The sequence below is a fragment of the Mesoplodon bidens genome (assembly GCF_964165515.1).
Source record: "Mesoplodon bidens genome assembly, contig: HAP1_SCAFFOLD_473, whole genome shotgun sequence".
NCBI classification, from domain to species: Eukaryota; Metazoa; Chordata; class Mammalia; order Artiodactyla; family Ziphiidae; genus Mesoplodon; species Mesoplodon bidens.
Window position 1 is genome coordinate 210,684 of NW_027672404.1, and position 9,234 is coordinate 219,917.

General features: G+C 37.7%; 1 pseudogene across 1 annotated transcript; it reads right to left on the bottom strand.

Annotated features, from left to right (window-relative positions):
- Window positions 1–1,186: 1,186 nt before the first annotated feature.
- LOC308610245 (ferritin light chain-like) lies at window positions 1,187–5,991 on the bottom strand (annotated as a pseudogene). The gene is made up of 2 exons: window positions 5,953–5,991; window positions 1,187–1,870 (listed from the first exon to the last, which is right to left on the bottom strand). The product of its transcript is annotated as a ferritin light chain-like (transcript).
- Between the last annotated feature and the right edge of the window lie 3,243 nt (window positions 5,992–9,234).

Below are 9,234 nucleotides of genomic sequence, written 5' to 3' on the forward strand. Positions count from 1 at the left end.
TCATAGTGAACAAGAGGTTAGCTTCTGTTTTCAGCCATGTGCTATTTCAAGAATTAAACATCATGAATAATACAGGATATAAGAGGAATAGTCTAAAGATGGAAAAGCACATTTTGATTAGGAAAGAGAATTTAAGTCTTTTTTTTTTTAAGGAAAACTGCCTTATTACTATGAGATAAGAAAATTGTTTCCTTCTTTTCTTCCTTGCTTTCTTCTTCTTTTTTTTAACCTTTTTAATTTTGGATATTTGACCTCTAAGCTGAGATGACTGAAAATGCCTCCTCTGGGCATCAACCTTTTTGAAAGACTTTTTCCCCCTCCCTGAGGGCTATTTGTCTCTTGGAGGCTTTGTCTACATTACTCCTCAAGAGGCAAGCATTTGTCCTTGCACTAAATGCTGACATCTCCTGATAAGAGGGAAGCTGCAGAGTAGAAGAATTGAAGGTCAGTATGTTGATATTGGTCTCAAGCGCATTGATGTACATTTGTGTATTGGGGAAGGGGAGTGAAGCTTGAGAGTGGGCCAGTGGGGAGGGGTAAATATTTTGTGATGCTGTCTACCTATGGGCTTATAAAGTTTATGGCTGCATTAGGAGGACAAGCATTACCATTAGCATGAAAAGTAGGGCAGACCTCAGTTGCAAAAGCTTCTAGCCATACACATAGGGCAATACGTAAATGATACACCTTATTGCATTCACCCATTCACCCTCCCCTGTTCACGCTAATTGGAAATTTCCATCCATTTCAGAGAAGTAACACAACTATCAATCATTTTCCCTGGCACGAATCTTCCAGGAGAAAGAAAATGGAATACACCTAGCGACAGAGCTCACGCACTAGTAGTCCATGTGTCTTAGATTTAATATCTGATGACTAGCTGCATTGAAGCCAAGAGGTGGTTCACAAAGTTGCTGCACATTAGAATCACCTGGGGAACTCTGAGACCTTCCCGTGCCCAGGCTCCTCCCTAGACCTACTGAATCAAAATCTCTGGGGCTGGGACCCAGACACCAATGTTTTTCTTCAAAGCTCTTTAGGTAATTCAAACGAGCAGCAAAGCTTGAGAACCAGCCCAATAATGGGAACAAACTTATTTCACACAGATAAAGTGGGGCAATTCATATGTTAAAAGAACGTGAATATATGTATATATTTCTTTTTTTCACTTTATTCTGTTTGTATTTCAAATAGGCTTTTTTTTTTCCTTCTGCAAAAAGCATTATTGTTTCCATTTGGTCCAAGGCTTGGGAGAGGGCTCCAGGGCGGTTACAAAGCTGCCTAGTGGCTGCAGAGCGGGGCTTCAGGCAGAAGCTCTGACGCCAGAGGGTCTCCTCAGACGCGGCTGGACTTCAGAGACTCCTGTTTGGCTCGAGGGTGAGCCTTTCAAAGAGATACTCGCCCAGCACAGCCTGCGGACCAGCCAGCCTGCGGAGGTTGGTCAGGTGGTCTCCCATCTTCTGGATGAGTTTTACCTGCTCCTCCAGGAAGCGGCTCTCCAGGAAATCACAGAACTGGGAGTCTGCACGGGCAGGACCCAGGGCGCGCAGATCCGTTAGTGCCTGGTTCAGATTCTTCTCCCTAAGAATGGCGGCTTCCACAGCATCCTGGGTTTTACCCCACTCATCCTGAGAAGGCTTCTGCGCATCCTGGAAGAGGGCGCGGCCGCAGCACTGGTTTTGCATTTTCAAGAGGCGCTGGGCGCCCTCACACTTCTCCTCAGCCAGTTGGCGAAAAATGTGGCCCATACTGTCCAGAGTCCCATTGTTGCTGTCGAAATAGATGCTCAGAGAGAGGTAAGTGTCCACAGATGCATGTTGAACAGGCGGTGGACGGCGGCCTCCACCTCGGTGGAATAATTCTGACGAACCTGTGAACTCGTGGTTGATCAGTGATAAGGAGCTAAGCTCAAAAACTGGTGTTGGCCTGTCCTGGAGGCTGAGGATAGCTGAGTGTCTGATTCCAAAGGTTGCGAAAGGAAGAAAGGTTGGAAGGTGGTCGGGGGCTGGAGCAAGGAGCGTCCCTGGGTCTGTTCATTCCAAACACTGTTGAAGCAAAAGACAGATCTGCAGGACTGCCGAACGCACTGCCTCAAATAGGCTTTGATATAAATGAACAAGAAGTCCAAGCAAGGACAAAACTTACCCTTCCTCCCACCAAAATAGCTGGTGATACTAGAATCTAGATCTGGGAAGGGATTCTTCCATTGCTTTCTTAACATTCCAAGCCACTAGAGCAGTGGTTCTCAAAGTATGGTCACCTTGTAACCAAGCAGTACCCTATGGGGCCTTCCTAGGACAGACCCATCCCCCATATCCTCTATTGTAGTTTCTCTCTGAAGTACTCAGATAATAGTATCTCAGGCATATTTCTTGAGTTTTCAGATGCTAAAAACCACCACCCAATGGAAGAAATGAACTCCTTGATGATCATGAGCACGTAGCCCTCAGACCTCCTGGCACCTAAGGATGGATAATGTTACCTGCCTTGTGGCCTCAACATCAGCCAATCAGAGGATTGTGCACGAGCTGATCACATGCCCTGGGATGTCCCTCCCTCACCTGGCCTTTAAAAATGCTTTGCTGAAATCCTTTGGAGATTTCAGGGGTTTTGGAACACGGACCACCCCTCTCCTTGCTCGATCCTGCAATAAACCTTTCTCTTCTCCAGACTCCAACCTTTAGGTTTGTTTGGCCTCACTGTGCTTCAGACACATGAACCTGCATTCAGTAACAACTTGACCAGCTTTACCAGCGTCCCCTGATAATGTGTCAGATATTCAAGTTTTAGGGCCCTATCCCAGCCCTATGGAATCAGCAACTCTAGTGGGGCTCAGTGATCTCTGTTATAACAGGCCCTCCATATGATTTTTATTCACCTTAAAGTTTGAAAATATCTGCATTGTCAGCTGGCCAAAGTGTCCACCAGCAGGTGAAGGGGAGTGATGCCTGGAAAAGATAGGGAGTAGCCAAGGCAAGTACAGCAGCATTTGCCGTGGTAGTAATGGAGAATGCCTTTTCTCCACTGGTTGGCACAGACTAGTATCTGGGAGCAGTGGCAGGGTTATTTAGGATGCTTTACAATTCAATGTAGTGACCGCTGTCCTGGTTTGCCAGGGACTTCCCCTGTGTGAACACTTAAAACCTCATCCTGGCAAACCCCTTAGCCCTGGATTTGAAAAACTTAGGGAATAACATGAAATTTAGGGGAAACATGATCTAGGATTTGGGCGAGTCACAAGTGCTAATTACAGCTAAGCAAGTATGGTCAGCATCTAGCCTTCTTTACCCCTTTGTGGGAAGGTAAATCTGATTGGGTGAAAGGACTTATTGTTAAGAAATCTTTGTAGAAACATCCCCTTCTGCTTAGTCTGCTGGTTCTCAGTTCTGGCTAGACACTGGCATCGTCTGAGGAGATTTAAAGTTATTTTATTGGTCTAGGATGACCAACAGTCAGTGTGAGGGTTTTTAAAAAGTGCTTCAGATGATTCTAATATGCAGCCAAATTTAGGTGCCACTGCTTAAGCTTTTGAACCACTGCTACATATTTTCACCTCATCTTCCTATGAGAATATCCAACTGTAGTTGAGGTTTGTTTGTTTTTCTTTTTCTTTTTTTAACTCTCTTATTATAAGATTTACTGTCTTAAATAAGATTGAATGTACAGAAAATCCTGCTAGTCCATCTGGTACAGCTAGATACTTAGAATAATATCGTTAAGATATATACCATTTAAGTACTGTGACTGGCCTTTTTAAAATTAACATATGCATTGAATTAGTACAATCTCTTTTGAAGTTGTCATGTTGGGGAGCTATACCTGTAATCTGCTGCCATTGCTAAATATCTGGACAACTCTTATTAGGAATTGTTTTTAAAAATCTTTAGGGATTAAAACCAAGAGTGCTGTATTATTTGTACTGGGACCACAAAAACCTCACAAAGTTTCCCCACTGTACCTTCTACCCCCATCTCTAACCCTTGGCAACTTCTAATCTGTTCTCTATCTCCACAGTTTTGTTATTTTAAGAATAATACGTAAACATAATCATGAATTACTTAATCTTCGGAGATTGGCTTTTAAAAATTTTTTCTTCAGCATCATTCCCTTGAAGTTCATTTTAATTTTTGCATATATTAATAATTTGTTCCTTTTCGTTGCTCCGTAGTATTCTATCATAAGATTTTATCACAATTTGTTTCAACATTCATCCATTGAAAGACATTTGGGTAGTTGCCAGTTATTGGCTATGATAAATAAAACTGCTATGAACATTTATGTGTAAGTTTCTGTGGGAACTTAATTAAGTTTTTGTTTCTTTTGGATAAATGCTCAAGAGTACAAGTACTGCGTTGTAGGGTGAATCTACTTTTAGGATTAAAAGAGACTGTCAAGCTGTTTCTCAGAGTGGCTAAACCATTTTATTTTCCCACCAGTGACGTGATATAACTTTTCTACGTACTCGCCAGCATTTGATGTTGTCACTATAATTTTAGTTATTCTCTGATATCTCATTATGGTCTTAATTTGCATTTCCCTAATGCTAATGATGTTGAGCATCTTTTCATGTGCTTCTTTGCCATGTGTATATTCTCTTCCATGAAATGTCTGTTCCTGTCCTGTGCCTATTTTCTAGTTGGATTTTTTTAAGTTGTTTGGAGAGTTCTTTGTATATTATAGATACAAGTCATCTGTCTCATATGGGATTTTCAAATATGTTTTCCCACTGTGTAATCTGAGTTTTCATCCACTTAAAAGGATCTTCTATGAAGCATTTTTAACTCATTTTGATGAGATACAATTTATCAGTTTTTGCTTTTATTGATCATACTTTCGGTGTCAAGTCTAAGAATTATTCACCTAGTTCTAGATGCCAAAGATTTTCTATTTTTTTTCCTAAAAATGTCCTGCTTTTACATTTAAGATTATGATCCACTTTGATTTAATTTTTGTGTAAGGTGTGGAGGTTTAGGTTAAGGTTCATTTTTTGTTTGTTTTTGTCAAGGGATGTCCAACTGTTTCAGTACCATTTTTTGAAATGTCTATTCTTCCTTGATAGCTTTTGCACTGCTGTCAAAAACAGGTTAAATGTATTTATGTCAGTCTATTTCTGGGTTCTCTATTCCATTCCATTGATCTATGTATCTACCCTCCAAAATTACTGCAAAGTCTTGAAATTGGGTGGATTAATTCCTCCCATTTTAATCTTCCTTTACAAATTGTTTTAGCTATTCTTCAGCCTCTTCTTACCATACAAATCTTAGAAAAAGCTTGTCTATATCCGCAAAAACCTTGAGGGCATTTTAAGAGTAATTGTGTTAAGCCTCTTAACTTGGGGAGAATTGACATCTTTATTATGTTGTGTTTCCTAATCCATGAACAAGGTATGTCTCCCTATTTGTTTGGGACTTTAAAATTTTTCTTCATCAGCATTTTGTAATTTTCAGTATAGAGGTCCTATAAATGTCCTATTGGGCTTGTATTTAAGTATTTATTTAGGTCAGTTGTAAATGGCATCACATATTTTAATTTAAGCTTCTACACATTTGTTATTAATATATAATGTGATAAAATTGTGTTGATCTTGTACTCTAAAACATTTACAAACTAATATTATTTCTCAAGCTTTTTGTGGATTCCTTGGTATTTTCTCCATTTAGATTATCATGTCCTCTTCAGACACAGACAGTTTTACTTTTCCTTAGGCAATATAATAGGATATATTACTCTTCAACATTCAGTAGGATATATTCCTTCCTATTCAACATAGTAGGAATAGTCCTTTTATCTTTTAAATGAACTTTTTAAAAATTTAACTTTTAAATGTATGTATTTATTTATTTTTGCTTTATTTTCTTACTAGAACCTCCAGTAATACATTTAATAAAAGTGGTGAGAGCGGATATCTGTGCCTTGTTTCTGATCTTACAGAGAAAGCATTCAGTCTTTCACGGTTAAATATAATCTCGGTATAGGTTGTTTGTAGATCATCTTTATGAGTTTCAGTATGTTCCTTTTCTATTCCTAGTTTGCTTGGAGTTCTTTTTTCTTCTTTTTTTAAAATCATGAATGGGATTGGATTTTGTCAAGTGCTTTCTCTGCATTATTGGATAGGATCACATGACTTTTCCCTTTAATCTATTGGATATGGTGGATAACATTGTTTGATTTTCAAATATTTAACCAACTTTGCATAACTAGAATAAATGCCACTTGGTCATGGTATATTATTCTTTTTATATACTTCTGGATTTAATTTGCTAATATTTGGCAGAGGATTTTTACAGCCAATTTCATAAAAAATATTGGTCTGTAGTTTTCTTCTTTCTATCGTATCCCTGTCCGGTTTTGGTATCAAGGTAATACTGGCTTCATAAATTTAATTAGGAACTGTTCCTTCTACTTCTATTTCTTATCAAATCATGTAAAATTGGTGTTAATTCTTTATGTCTTGGGTAAAAGTGAAACATCTAAGCCTGAATATTCCTTTTGGGAGTTTTTAAATGAAAAAACAGTGTTTCTAATGGTTACAGGAAAACTGAGATTATCTATTTCATCTTGGCTGAGTTTTGGTAGTTTTGAGTGTAGAAGCATTGGCCCATTTCACCTACATTTTTCAATTTATAGTGTAGACTTGCTCATAACAACTTGTTCCTCATTAACCTGCAGGATATGCCATGGTATCCCTGGTTGCATTTCTGATATCTGTGATTTGTGCCATCCATCTTTTTATCTTTATCAGTCTTGCTAGATCTTTATTGATTAGATTGTTTATTTCCAAGAACCAGCCTTTTGTTTCATTGACTTTCCCCCCTATTTTCCTGTTTTCAGTTTCATGGATTTCTATTTCATCTTTATTATTTCCTTCTTTCTGCTTGTTTAGTGTTTTTTCCTCTTCCTTTTTTACTGTTGTAATATAGAAAATTAGATTATTGCTTTGAAACACTTTCTTTCCCAATTTAGTGCTATAGACTTCTCTTTCAGCATTGCTTTCACTTCATTCTGCAAACTTTGATCTGTTATATCTCCATTTCCTTTTATTCTATGCATTAAAAAATATTTCCTTGATGCTGTCTTTTTTACCCATGAGTTATTTGGAATTGTGATGTTTAGTTTTCACGTGATTGAAGATTTTCCTGTTGTCTTTCTGTTATTGATTTCTAGTCTGATTCCATTATGGCTAGAGAACATACTCTATGATTTTAATTCTTTTAAATCTGCTAACTTTTTTATGAATATATAAATGAAAGAAATAAGAAAACCTCTGAGTCTTAGCATCCAACACTTAGGCACATTACAATTTAAATCTGCTAAGGTTCTTTTTATTGCCCAGTATATAGTATATGAGTGAATATTCCATGGACACTTGAATATGTATTCTGCTGTTACTGAGTGTGTTCTTTAAATGTCAGTTATATCCTATTGATTGATGATGTTTTCATTTCTTCCATATTCTTGCTGATTTTTCTCTCTGGTAGTTCTATAAATTGCTGTGCTGAAGTCTCAAATAATAATTGTGGATTTAAAATTTTCTCCTTTTACTACTTTTTTCAGTGTTTGCTTCATGTATTTTGAAGTTCTGTTGTTTGGTGCACACACATTTTGTATCATTGGGTCATCTAGGTGGATTATTCCTGTTATCTTTATGTAATGACCCTGTTTGCCCCTAATAATTTCCTTTGCTCTGAAGTCTACTTTATCTGATATTAATATAGCCATTCCTACTTTTTCTGATTAACGTTCACATGATATATCATTATCTTCCTTTTACTTTGAACTCCCTATATCATGATGTTTAAAGTAAACTTCTTATAGACAGTATATAGTTGGATCATGCTTGTGAATTTTTAATCTACTCTTCCAATCTCTGTCTTTGACTTGGTTATTTAGATCATTTACAGTTAATGTAATTATTGCTATGTTAAAGATTAGGTCTACCATTTTATTTTTTGTTTTGTCTTTTACCTTAGTTTCTCAATCCTGTGTTTCTCTTATTTTGCCTGGTGGGTTACTTAAACATTTTTTAATAAGTCCATTTTAATTTAATTTATTTATAATCATTTGTGTATACTGTTTGTATAGTTTTCTTAGTGGTTACTTTTGGCATCACAGTATACATATGTAACTTACCATAGCCTACTGGAATCAGTGTTTTATTACTTCAAGTGAAGTTTCAAAATTTTACTTCCATTTAGTCTCTTAATATTCCCCAGTTTTAAAGTATGATTTTCTGTAGTATTTCCTTTCTCTACATTGAGAACCACATCAGATGGTGTCATAATATTTGCTTTGACCATCAGATAGTATTTAAGAAACTCATGAGGCTAATGATAGTCTCTTATATTTACCCCATTTGTTTTCACCCATTCCATTGTTCCCCTTTTCTTTCTGAAGTTCCCAGTCTTCTGTTATTGTTTTTTTTTATGTTTTCATAACATTAGGTGATATCTGGGCTTTCCAGTGCCATTGGATATGAGTTTCAGGAAACACTGAGTCTGGCTCACTTAATGCTGCTGAGTTGGAGGGTTTGTGTATGTTGGGCCTGTTGGCGCAGCAGGTGCTAGCAGATTAGACTAATGTTGATGGGACTAGTGCCACAGGAGGATGGGTTCCCATTCAGGCTATGCTGCTGCTACAGTAGATCAAGTCCCCCTCTACCCCAAGTGTGGGGCAGTGACCTGCTGCTGTCACTGCTTTGTATTAGGCTGCTTTTGCCTCAGGTGTGTGGTGGGATCCCTTGGAAGCTGCTGCTGCTGTCAATCACAAGGTTAAATTCATTTCAGAAATACTTAAGTATAAATATATAGCCTGGCTCCTGTAGGACCCCTGTAATAGTTTTTTATTGCTTTCATACAAATTACCACAAATATAGTGACTCAAAACAATTTAAATTTATTACCTTACAAGTCTGACATTGGTCTCAATTGAGTAAAGTAAAAGTGTTGGCAGGATCGACAGATGAATGGATAAAGATGTGGCACATATATACAATGGAATATTACTTAGCCATAAAAAGAAATGAAATTGAGTTATTTGTAGTGAGGTGGATTGACCTAGAGACTGTCCTACAGAGTGAAGTAAGTCAGAAAGAGAAAAACAAATACCGTATGCTAACACATATATATGGAATCTAAAAGAAAGAAAAAATGGTTATGAAGAACCTAGGGGGCAGGGCAGGAATAAAGACGCAGCCGTAGAGAGTGGACTTGTGGATACAGGAAGGGGGAAGGGTAA